Raw genomic sequence first — 13,604 nt, forward strand, 5'->3', positions numbered from 1 at the left:
CAAATCCTGGAGCTGTTATGATTCCAAGAGGTAAGGAACTGTTCCAAACTCTTTTTGTGTTTGGACAATGGTTTTCCCAATGAAGTCAAGCGAGTTCTGTAGAATGTTATCCCTATAAGAAAGCTACCACAGTTCAATGAGCAGTTGTTCTCACTTTTATAATCTGTTGCCATAGAAAGTTGTTGAGTCCAGGGACAGCTTAAGGATGAATGCTGAACAGCTTTCTCACAGAGCAGTAGAACTGTCAGCAAAAAAGACAGACTGGAGGAACCAGGTAAAAGCAGGATTGATTATAGATTCCTCTGCTATCGGATTTTTCTGGTTGTCTTCTGGCAGGTCTTTTTGTCAAGTGCCCGTGATATGCTCAATATGAGGCTGAACATATCCTAGACAAGGATTCTTCTGCCAATATTCTTTGGTATTGCTCTAAATATCATCCCCTTTTCCCTTGCCAAGCTCTTCCTCATCACATTTTATGGGAAAGTATGTTCTACATCAAGCAATGCTGCACCTTCATTCTCCTTTCTATTCCCTCCACCAGAAACTTACCACCTGAAGAAATAACATCTTAAAACACCCTAGTCTTTCTGTAACCTTGGGCTAGACCTTGCAGATGCTTTTTTTAACTTAATTGCTTTTAATGTTGGTTTAACATTAAAAAAAAATTAAAGGGAGCATAGCAGATGGAAGTTAGTGGACATCTATGTTGTAGATATTTAGTGCATTTTTTGACATAGTGGTGGATGGTGTTCTCCATCAAAGCTAGAATTAAGCTGGCATATGAGCCACTAAGTGGATAAAGATCTAGGAACTCAGCCTCCAGTGACACAAGGACAATTCCCAGTGCTGTTAAGTACATTCCAAATTACCTGAAAGACCAAAACTACCAGTAGAAAGAAATCAAACAGCACATGGCTTTTACATCTAGTAGATAGAGGCAAAAGGAGGTCCCATACATGGAAGTGAAGCAGAGGAAATTCATATTTTAAGTATCATCTGTGATGACATTTAGTCATTGATGTGTCCAACTAAAGTTTATGACAAATGCTTAACCACTGCCATTCTTTGATTCAAGGCAGCCTAAAATGAGCCAACTCAAGGAGAAAGAGTGAGGAAGACATACAGCCTACCTCCCCTGGGAAGGCAGATGGGTTGATCACAAAGATCTATCTTAACCTTCAAAAAACAGATGGTCTGGGAGGGGAAACTGAAGGAAAACTGTTCTTCTGTCACAAGAACACATATTGCACTGAACCATGCAGCTACAAATACCGTGGCCTTCACCATGTACCTTACAGTGAGTCCTGTTTTGAATCTCTGTTTGTGCCACAGGAATATTCAGTGTGTTCTGATGTGTTCATCAAAAATGCACAGGAGATGAACGGGTGATTAGTTGTGGCTAACAAGGCTTTCCCCTGTCTCTGGAAGAACTTGGTGTTACAAATCCTGCATTCCCTCCCCTCTTCATACAGATCTTGGTGGTGCAACGGATTTGGAAAAGTAAGTGTTGGAAATCGTCCCTATCTCTTTTGATATACAGATATATATGACAAACTGTTTAGTCTGAATTTCTGAGATCCAGACTTCTTGTGATGAAGCACATCTTGCTTCCTCTTGGTCTTTGAAAAGGCAAAAAACAACAAAAAAGTTACACAAAATAATGTTTGGATTGGAGGGGGAGAAGGGGAGTTGGCTGCGACTTTCAAAACTTCAGATGAATTGTGTATATTAGATACTAATAAAATTGAAATACATTCTCCCAACAAGCCCACACAGAAAACAGGGCATTCATTCTTTAGGAGAGGTGTGATTTCTCAGTTGGAATTGCCTCCTGCCCAAAGAAAAGGAAACCCAGAGATCTCTGAACTCTACTCATTGCAATATCTGTTTCTTTTGATTTTGGAGAGAGGGAGAGGATGAGTGTCTGATTAGCTTCTTTGTAGTTCTGGGGCCAGAAATAGTGAATATAAAAGCAGAGTACTTTTTTTTCTTTCCTTACATGGGAGTATATTTAGGTTCTCCAGCTTCTGTCAAAAGATTTTACTTTCAAAGTGCATGAATAGATTTCCCTGCTGTGCTCTGAAACACAAGGACTTCCAGAGCTGGAAAGACAGTCAGCACTTCTACCACAGCACTTCAATCTTCCACAGATGAACATTTTGTATCTTCCTGTGTGGCATCCTTGGATAAGCCTGGGTTGAAGGACAGGTGAGAGCTGGGAAACTGAGAGAGGGCAAAGGAAAAGATGTGTCTAGTTTCACAACTGACCCAACTGGCTTTTCTTGCTCTGCTCCAGCCCAAGATTCTCCTCCCTCTGGCCATGGAGTTCACCAGCTCTCAGATTAGGCCCTGGGCTGGAGCACTTCCAGAAGACTGGCAGTGTCTGTACTTGTCCTCCACTGAGAGCTCACTGTCATTTTAACCAGAACAAAAAACAATTCAGAGGAAACTTAAATTTCAAATTACAAGGTGGCCATTCCTAACTCTTGTTTTCCTGCAGAGTCTGGCAAGTGTATGCATCCCATAGATTTCTCAGGTTAGGGTCAAAAAAATAACAAATCAAACCTATCAGTAAAGGAACGGGCATAAAAGCTTCAGTTTTGTCTGATGCGTGATGAAAACCGCCCCAGCATTAATGCTGTTTGATGTAAGACCATACAGTATGCTATTTATCAGTACAGTTTCAGTGTCCATTGAAGTGTGTGTTGGAATTCCTGCTCTGCGTATTTAACCACTTTTCCAATTCACCGAGTGATGTGACTGAGGGAAACAGAGCCATAACAGCAGGCAATCATTAACAGGGATATAAGAAAGGCATTTGGGTTGTTTTCTTTTCTGTACTTTGCCAGTCAGTTTTGGAATATAAGTGTTACTTAGTCACTAAGTTGGGTTTATCTGCTGCATTAGTGTATCAGGCTATCTGGTTCCCAGAGGAGTGGGTGAATGGCAGAAGGGAAATGAAGCACTTTCTGTATCACATACCTTTAGTAACGTCATAACTCATATGTGGAAGACCTGTTGCTCTGAGTTATAAAAGGATCAAGCTACTTTCAGAGTGACTCACAGTCCAATCTGTTCCTTCCTGCAGAGAAACAGCTTACAGAGCTCTGGCTTACCACAGTATAAAGCGCTGTTTCCTCCTACTGATACAGAATACTCTTAATTTTAAGGCTCTTCCTCCTTTCTACTCAATTAAGCAGTCAATGCTTCTGTTCTCATCTCTCCACCTGGGCTCTGAAGGCCACATCGAGTCCTTCATCAAGGTTCAGCAGAAGGACTAAGCAGGATCTAAACAGAGCATAAATATAAGAAATTTCCAGTAGGATTTGCAAGGCAAGGCAGCTTGGTGTTCCATCTCTGGAAGAAATTGATCATGAGAGTCCTAAAGCCTCCAATGTGGTGTTCAATTGCGACAATGTGACATGTGGGGGTGTAGTGTTCAACAGTGACAGCTCTGCTTATCAGTTCCAGCAGACTTGGAGCATGCTTGTCCTGCTGCTGGCACTGAAGCTTATGCTTATGCCACATGATACAGAAAATTGGGAGTCCAGTACCTGCTATCCTACATGTCATTGGTTCTCTGTGTGGGGGTTACCTCCATCCTGCATCATACCACCTTCTACTGCCAAATCCACAGGGACATGTGGCAAGAAATGACACTTTCGGCTGCAATGAGAAAACTCCATCATATTTGGAATGGGACCCATCAGCCTCTGTTTGGCTGTGCTTCACTGGGAGCACCTAATGTGGCTCTGACCCTCCTATCAAGGAGAAGAAACTGAATCAAGGAAAATCTTAGGTTCCTCATGCATAAGTTGTTTAGAAGTTTTATTTCCATCTTTCACCCAAGAAATCTAAAGTGGGATCAAAGGTTAGGCAAGAGCTGTCTTGCAACATAAATGGAGTCAATTTGACATCTAACAAAAGGTCTCTCTAAGAAACATGCAGGTGCTTTTCTCCAATGCCACACGTCCATCGTGTTGCTCAGTGTTTGGAGGTATGGGTTATTGTTCGTGTTCTACTCTCTAAGTAGCTATTTTTGCATCCCAACAGACCCCTTGGACAGCCAATTTCCCAGCCATGTATGGATCCAGCTTGCAGATCTGGTCACAGACACAAGTCAGTAGCTCTTACATGTAGTCTCTTTGCAGGGATGAGCTCTTTCACTGGTAGCATGAGATCAAGGAGTTGTGCCTTCAAACTTTTAGCCACTAACAGGGGCCATGTGGTATCCTGTCTGAAAGAGCTGTCAGAAGGGACAGTGACCTGCAGGGAGTTTTCTTTGAGAGAGACTGGGGACAGTGGGACAGCTGTGGGCAGAAGTTAGTTCTGCCTCGCTCTGGTGGCTGGGACAAGGAAAGAGAGACAATTTTTAGCTACCAGCCTCCTTCTCACCACATTTCCCCAAATGTGACCTGTGCAAACCACATCCAGGCAGACAGACAGTGACCTGCCATGAAGTCTGGTCTGCCCAGCTCATGTACACGGAAATGCCGTGTCCAGAAGGCCTCTTCAGGGACTGAGGTTCACAAGTTAAATTAAAGGCAAAAGAAAGAGCAAAAGCCTTTTGAATATCTTCCCTTTTAAATATTTTTTTTTCTTTTGGTGAAACTAGGAAAAGGCCTGAACATATCCCAGCAGGAAGGACTGGACCAGACCACTGCTCTATTGCCTGTAATTCCAGGTAGGTGTGTCCTTTAAAGAAAGCTGGTATCAATGCTTTACAAGCCTAGCAATGCCAATGCATTTAGAAGTGGAAGGAAATGTTATAAAAAGTGGAATTTACTTGTGTCAAAAACCACTAGACTGGTACAGCCAGGGGACCTCCATACCATTTGGGTAGATTCTCTTGTGCACACTGTCCCTGACCATTAGTAGTGATATTTAGAATGGTAAAATAACTTACGTGTGTGCTAATTTACCCTTTCGGACTATTTTCTCTTTGACTGCTATTTAAAGATCCATGTTAGTTTTGCAGCAGCTCGCAGCCTGGGCCCCCTTCCTCTGGATTGTTTGTCACATCTCCTGCTGGAGAGCCAGGGGAGGATGGATTTTCTCTGTCGGAGGGATCAGTGTTCAGATGCCTGAGCAGCATCTCAGTCACAGAGAAAACTTATTTTCTCAGCAGACAATATGGGATGTGCAGAAAACTCTTCTGGCTTTTTGTCACCAGATGGTGCTCCAGTGCTGGACTAGTGCTGTCTCAGTGACCTGCTGAAACACCAGGTTCTCCTGAAGCTTTGGGCTGCCTGTTCTCCTAGCAAATCAATTTCATTGATCTGGTTTGCAATTCTGATTGCCTCTGGCTCAGGCCTTTCTTCAGCAAGGGTGAGTGAGCCCTCAGCCTGCTTCTTAGTAGCAGTTTTCTCAAGCTCAAAGGATTTATCCAAAACCACTGGTGTATGGCTGTGACCACTTGTATTGCTTTCACAACAAGAACTTGTAGTTGATCTGGCCATGCTTCAAGCTTCTTTTGCTCATCAGATCTCTTTTTGGAGCATGGCATGCTCCTGTCTTGGTCAATTGCCTCTTCAGCAAAGATACCAAAGCCTTCCCCTGACCAGAGTTCTGTTGGAGCACCAGTAGACTGAAGGCCAGTCAGGTAGACAACATGTTTGACATGCTTGGAGTGACTTCCTTCAGGATGCTTTTGTTACCACGTGGAGAGTTTGAACTTGGGAAGTAATCAGGTAATCCCCCGTTATTTTCATTTCCCACACAGCACACAAGCCTGGAGGAGAGCGGAGAGATCAACTCAGACCTGAGAATGGGACAGCCTGCATGAGGAGTTCAAATGCTTCTGGTACCCTGGATTTCTTCTGAATCCCACTGGGTATCCTCTGGGCTGGGGCATGTTTTTTGTCACATTGAAGAAACTGCTGCCCTGCTCCTGGGATATTCCACAGAATATTACAATATCTCCTGCTGAGAAAGGATTGATGATTTGAAAGAACCTGTGCCTGCTGAAATCCCCTTTCTGGCCCAGGCAGGCTGCAACTTCTCCCTGGGGACAGGGGAATGCTGCTTCCATTCTGGAGACTTCTTCTGGTCTGGATGGAAGGAGGTAACTTTTTCTCTACCTTCCAGCTTTATGATATGTTGAGCTTTGTGGGTGTCTTAATAGGTTCTTGAGAGGTGCTTTCCCTTGTACCTTCTTAAAGGAGTTAGCTTCTGTAGCCTCAGGAGCACCCTCTTGTCACCAGGTACATAATGCCTGGAGGTTTCTCTGCCTACAGGAAAGCCATGGGCAGCTTCAAGATTGTGACTGTTGCTCCAGAGAACAGCATGAAAAGGAGGCACTGCAGGCCTTGACAGGTCCCCTTGGGTGGAGTCATTTGCTTCAGGAAACTGAGCCACCATGCTCTTAACAGGCAGCTTGCTCACGCTCAGGGCATCAGCCTCAGTCTGAGTGGTGATTACCTCTGCATCTGTCCCAGGAATGGGAACACTGGCTGTGCCTAGGGTACTGGTAGGGTTGGAGGCGCTTGCAGAAGGATCTGCCATAGGGGGTTCTGTTCCTGGAGCCTCTGTCTTAGTCTTGGGTGGATTGTATTTATTTTTAGACATTTCCTCAGAATTTTATGGGGCTTTTGAAAGACATATCCAAAATAAAGGTTCCAGGGCAAGAGCAGAGGGAAGAAAAGGACAAGGCATTTGCAATCGGTCACTGCAGAGTTGCAACATCTTTTCCCACTTCTTCTTTTGCATTCATGTTTCAGGCAAGGTTTAGCTACAAATGACAGTGGCTTTGCTAGGCAGAGGTTCTGCATAGCCATGAGCCTTGGGAAAGGGCTTGGGGGAGACCTTGTACCTGGCATCTGTTAACATGGCATTGGACAAATCAGAAAGCTGATGAGAGGACGCAGAGGTGGGCAAGTGCTGCAGGGAGGGACAGATGTGCTGGTGCCAGGAAGCCTGGTGATGGGAAGCAAAATGTCAGGTTGCACATCAGTAGAGTGATGTGTGCCAAATAAGTCAGCTCCAGAGCTGGAAACATGGAGCTGTGCCAAAGCTACAGCCTGTAAAGACAGAACCTCTACTGGTGCAACTAGGCTGCTTCTGAAGCCCCAGAGGAAATCCTGGTAGGCTACCAGGTCGTGCCCATATGCTCACTGGAGTGGAGCCAGACATATTTTGACCAGACAGCAGCTGTAGTTTCTCGCCTCAAACTTGAGAACAATAGAAACTCACTCCACCCACTCTGGGAACAATAAAGTTATTTCCACACACCCGTCCTGTTCTGTACAAGGGAAATGTCCCCTGCACATACCAAAAGCAATGGCAGCAGCATCATTTCAAAGAGGTTTGGGAAACCTACCTTCAAAACTCAAATATCTTGGTAAATGACATCACCTAAGCTTCAGCACCTGGATTTGGCTTTGTCCACATCTGGTGATATAACAGAGCATAGTAGGAAGGGGGGTTTTCACCTGACTACACTTAAATTTCAAAAGGTGGAACTTTTAACATGTCCCACATTTGGATGATGTCATGTTTGAAGTTCTTTAAGGAAAAAGGAAAGCGCAATGTCCTTTCTCTTTAGGTAGCCAGTGCCCTGTCATTTGTGGCATTGTGCAGTGGTTTGTATCCTTGGATTGCATTAGAATAAGCAGAGACCTGCAATCCACCTTCCAAAACTAAGTGTTCAACATCTCAGACACTTACTTTGCCACCGGGCCAGGAATTCCACCTCACAACTAAGACATATTTCAAATAGAAGTTTTTGGTGAAATACAGGAAACTTCTCAGGAAACACTTCCAGTAAAAATATGCTAGTTTTGAAATTTGAGATTCTTGACATGCACTGCTCATGGATCATGATGCCTCTGAATTTTTAGGATTTTTAGCTTTTTGTAGATTTTAAAGTAGCTGGATAGTCTGTCTTACTTTAGAATAGTAGTTAACAACCACCAGACCCTATTCCCCTATTTCATATTGATTTTTCTAAATTCCTCAAGCTCCTTTGAAGGCAGGACTATAATCTTAAATGCATTCTGTTTAAAAACATACAAACCCCAGGCCTGAACAACAAGATACCATCACAGTCAAAGCAACCTTCAAGCCTGGAACCTTGGAGAAGCTCCAAAGACAGTATGTGCCTTGAAGAAGATGAAGATGAGGAAGAAAGGGGTCTTGGGACCTCTGACTCAATTTCCAGGAGGTGTGCCCAAGGGCAGATCTGGGTGGGTGGTTCTCAGATCGGACCATAAATCGTGGAACCCCGGGACACGGGAGCGTGGGCCTTTTCATACTTCTTGCCCCAGAAGACCTTCATTAAAGACCTGCTCTATACCTTATCTCTACTAAATCGGTGAGTTTTTTGGCTCCCAATTTTCAGGCAAAAAAATCTAGTAGGTCAGGTAACAAGAGGCACTTCTTTTTACAGCTAAAGACCCAGATTATATCCCTCAAGACATACGTCACAGAGAATTTATTAAAAGCAACCTACTTCAGGATTTGCACAGCAGGTCAGAAAAAACATGTAGACTGTTAACCTTCTCCTGGTGTTTGCCTCCAGCTTTGTTTTTCAGCAAGTCTGTTACTCCAATCTGGTAGCCTCAGGTCATGCAGCAAGATGTGCCTCTGGACCCTAAGGAGCCTGGGTGAGAGCAGTTCCTTCTCAGACTAAGGAGGAATACCTTACAGAGGTCCTCTCTTTTATGGCATGGTTAAATATTGTGGAATGAATTCCTTCTCTGGCTTACATGTATGTGTGATGCTGGTAGTAGTGTAAAGATGTTTGCCTCTGTCTGCAGGCAGCCTGAAAACATAGCTGGTTTCACTGAGAACACCTCTTTCAGGTGTTCTAATTCCAATGTCCATTTTTATAACTGCCTACCAACTCAAGTCAAATGGAGCTATGCTGAGGGAATTAAATACGATCCTATTTGACCACGGAAAATCCAATTGAAACTCAGAAAGGTGTATAAAATACGAAAAAGTTCTTTCCTTATTTCACTTAGCTTTCTAATTTGATGTGTGAAACATAGGCTGTCCCTTGGCAATGGTTATTGTCCACTATATCACACTAAGACAACACGTATATCAAAAGATATGACAATATGCATGCAGTATTTTTACTTCAGAGTCTCTGATTCAAAGCCTTCTGATGTCTGTGGAAAGAGTGTGATAAATAAAGTTAAAAACTGACTAAAGATTATGAAACAAATAAAGAAAAAAATTTCTTTATCTCCTTAATTTTTTTTCCAAATTCATTCTTTTGGAGTTTGTGCAACTAATAAAAAAGAAACTAAAATAAAAAGAACAACTCACATTTGACAAATAATTGCAACTGCTGTATCATCAGAAAGTCATAGAATCATAGAATGGAAGGAAGCTTAAAGATAATCTACTTCCAACCTCCCTGCTGTGGGCAGGGACACCTTCCACAGACCAGGTTGCTCAAAGCCCCATCCAGCCTGGCCTTGAACACTGACAGCGATGGAGCATCCACATCTTCTCTGGGCAACCTGTTCCAGGGCTTCACTATCCTCACAGTAAATAATTTCTTTCTGATATCCGGTCTAAACTTACAATCTTTCAGTGTAAAGCCATTCCCCCTTGCCCTTTCACTCCATGTCCTTGTCAAAATTCCCTCTCCGGTTTTCTCGTGGGCCCCCTTCGGGTACTGGGAGGCCACAGTAAGGTTGCCCTGGAACCTTCTCTTCTCTGGGTTGAATAATCCCAATTCTCTCCGCCTTTCCTCATAGGAAAGGAGTTCCAACCCTCTGATCATCTCTGCGTCCCTCCTCTGCACTTGCTCCAACAGTCCTTCCAGTACTGAGGACCCCAGAGCTGGATGCAGTGTTACATGTGGGATCTCACCAGAGCAGAGGGACAGAATCCCATACCTCATCCTGCTGGTCACATTGCTTTGGATGCAGCCCAGGACACAATTGGCTTTCTGGGCTGCAAGTGCGCATTGTTGGATCATGTCCAGCCTCTCATCCACCAGCATCCCCAAGTCCTTCTCAGCACGGCTGCTCTCGATCTGTTCATCCCCCAGCCTGGAAGGAATATCCCACCTTCTTATCCTGCCAATGTCCTCCCTTACATGATGGCTCAGGTGTGAAAACCCCTCAGAGGAGCACCGAAGACTTCACACTTACCCTGCTATTCATCTGGGATGATGGACCAAAACGGGCCATAATTGATTGGACATAATAGGCAGTTGTAAGGCAGCTGTAACATCTTAGAAGGTGTCAAAGTCTCATGACATGTCCCCTGATCCAGTATTTCATCATCCATTTTAAAACTCTCTGCCCCAGGGGAAGTAATAGGTATTCCCACTTGAACGTGAGTGTATATAACTCATGGAATCTCTGAGTTTTGTGGACTCCCCCTGCCAGATCAAGCCCATCACTTCAATCCAACACACCTCAAAACCCAAATCTCATCGCTGGATCCAAAGGGTGGTGACTATATATATTGTTCTACTTTCATTCTCTCTCTTGCTTTTCTTTATGTATTTTCTTAAGTGTTATTTTTATGCTTTTATATTGCTGTATCACCATAGATGATAACAACCAAAATGGCCACATACTTGTTTTCCTTTGCAACCAAATTGTTCTAAAATAAACCCTACATGTATGTAGTTACAAACACCAATCATTCAATGCCATTTCACTCTAATCTGCCCCAAGGGGCTTATTAACAAGAACCTGGATTACCCTCACCTTCTGGAGCGGGTTGTAACAGAAGTTTTTAACTTTGTTCTATTGTTAGTGAGACAACAAAAGTCAGCAAATCAATAGTAAATAGCAAACAACAATCAAAACATGGTATCCATGTTTCAGGAAGACATGAGCACACTGAGTAGAGATACTGACACTCATTAGCACTGCCCAGGATGTCTGAAGGAGATGACCATTTATGCTCTAACAGCTGCCGAAATATATTATTTCTAAACTCTAAAATTAACTATGCTGCATCTACATGCATGTCCACAGCTGCCTCAGTCTTGCCAGAGATGATGAATGCCTCAGCCTGCCTGCCTGGAATTCAAGAAGGAGGGTTTCCTTTGCCCAAGGTCCTCACAAACACCTCCTTTGCAGCATGCCAAACACCTGGGAGCAGACCTGATGTGAAAGGCATAGCAATGCAGTTGCATGGCATGCATCCAATCATACATAATAGGTCCTATATTTCCTGCACAGTCACCTGTGGGGTGTGCAACAGGACCAAAAAGTGGTATGGGACTGTGGTAGGGTAAGAGTCATTTCCTCAGCATTTCTGTTTCCAGCATAGAGGGACAGAATACAGCTGCTGTAGGGAGAGAGTCCTTTTGCAACTTTTCCAGTAGTAAACTGGTATCTATCTTGCACACGTGGCAGAAAGGTTAGGACTTCTGCATTGTATGCAATAACCTTCTATTTAAATTTACATCATCCCAGAACAGTTTACCTCTCCAGTATTTCAAAGCAATATAAGATGTACCACGTTGTTATACAGCTGAAAAAATAACCAGGAGCATACCAGGGAGACTAAGGTAGACTGCTGCTTTCATGATGACACATTATCTCTATATCTCCCTTTGCTTTACATACTAACAAATTCCTCACCTTGGACTTTCCCTTTGCTGGTGTGGTTACATTCCCCTTCTCCCTTCCACCTTCTCCTCAACAACAGCTCTCAGTCACAGAAGTAATGTGTGTTTCTGAGACTTGAAGTTATTCTCCCCAGGTGTAAACACATCTTTTGGTGCTTCATCCTGATCTGGCTTTTCCACATTAGAAATGCTCGAAGCCCCCATTTTACTTCAGTTTTGGAGCATACCACTCTGAAGAGATTCGATGGATGCAGTGGTTTAAAGTTCACACTGTAAATACCACTCAGGTTGCTGTCTCTCTCTCAGCGCTTGGGCAGGATTGTGGCAGAAGTCTTGCCCTGAAATGCAGCATGTATGCACAGCAAGCTGCCCCAGACACAATAGGCCATAATTAATTGGACATGATCAATTTCAGGCTGGACAAACCTCTGACAAATTGGAGGTCAAGTAGACCTACACCTCCTGTAGTATAGATCTATTTCACTGAAGACTGTGTGGGAAGGAGGCTGCATGTTTTTGAAAGCAAAGACAGCATGTACTGGCCACGGGAACAGCACCTTGCATACCTCTCACATTCAGAATTTGAAAGTGGTTTGGTTATTGAATTTTGTGTTTTTGTCAAAAAACAGCAGCTCAATGCACGGTGGAATAAATCTTTATAACTTAATCATTACCTTTTTCTCAGATAATACCCATGAAGAGTCACAGTCTCCTATTACAAAAAGGTGTCGCAGAAGTATTTGTCTCTTTAGATGCATTTCTTGAAACCAAGGAGATATTTAACAGAAAAAGTGGAATACATGCCAGCCTACACATGAACATACAGCAGCATGAAGCAGCATGAAGAAGAAATTCACAGTAATTCGCTGTATTAACAAAAATTGCTGTTAAACTTTTTTCCCTTCTCCCAAATAATACAGAAAGAAAGAACTTCATACTAAAGTTTCCATAGCTGTATACATTGGATAGTACCACTAATACTTTACTACAAGCCCCAGAAAACAGACTACTAGTTTTCCTAAGCCAATCAGAGGAAACACATGTGCATTATAGAAACAGGGCATTTCATGGTCCTTAGAAGAGCTTTAGACACCATATGATAGAACTCCTAGGCTACATTTCCTGCATGGTATCAGAGTGCAAGGTAGGATACACAGCCACTTATTTTTGGACCTCCAGAGGAACTGGTCTATAAAATGAAAGGAACAAGGCTGCTAGGAGGAAACAGATTTCCTTTTGCCCTGACAGGGGTGCATGTTTCTTCAAGAATTTCTCTCCTTCAACCTGCTGAATGCACAGGAAAATTGTCGCTTGGAAATTTGTTTCCAACATGTGCCACAGTGCCCAGCACTGTAAACCACCATCATCCCATCTGGAAGGTGGGTAACACTCCCCTCAGTCTGACAGGAAATCCCCGGGGGCTGAAGGACCTCGCTGCCTCTGATCAATATCCCCATGCAACAGCAGCTTTTGTCCTGAGGCTGGTGAGTGATTTTCAGTTTTGACATACCCCTGGAGGGTTGGATTTTGGGGACCCCTTCCTCATCCACTGTATATGCCAATAAAAGTGGGAAGCATAGCACCGGAGTCTGGTGCACCCACTCTGCCTGCCCACAGAAAAGGCAAGTAGGAAGGATTATGTTATTTCCTCATCTTCTCCTCAATGTGTGCAGTTGGCTGCTGTTGGCAAGCCTAGGCAGAAGGCTAGCTCTCCTCCACAGCAGTTTGTGATATGGAAGCTGGTACTGGAATGACAACCCTTCAGACACAGACCAGACAGAGAGACTTTTTCCTGTGGCCATGTCAGAGGTACCACCAGTGCCTGTCGCTTCCTGTGGCCGGTGAACACTCTGGTTCTTGAAATGGGAAATGTCCCTCAACTACAGATGTTAGGCATGAGGGAGAAAATTACCATCTGAATGTGGTTTTTAAAGTTAATGATTATGAATTCCTTCCAGTCCTTTTCCAAGACAGTAAGTATCCACTTGGAGAGAGATGGAGTTTTTCAGTTATCACACCTCCTTTTCCATGACCAGACTGCAAGACGTCAATTCTT

Source organism: Neopelma chrysocephalum, unplaced genomic scaffold (genome assembly GCF_003984885.1).
Source record: "Neopelma chrysocephalum unplaced genomic scaffold, ASM398488v2 Primary Assembly neopelma1_96431, whole genome shotgun sequence".
Taxonomy (NCBI): Eukaryota; Metazoa; Chordata; class Aves; order Passeriformes; family Pipridae; genus Neopelma; species Neopelma chrysocephalum.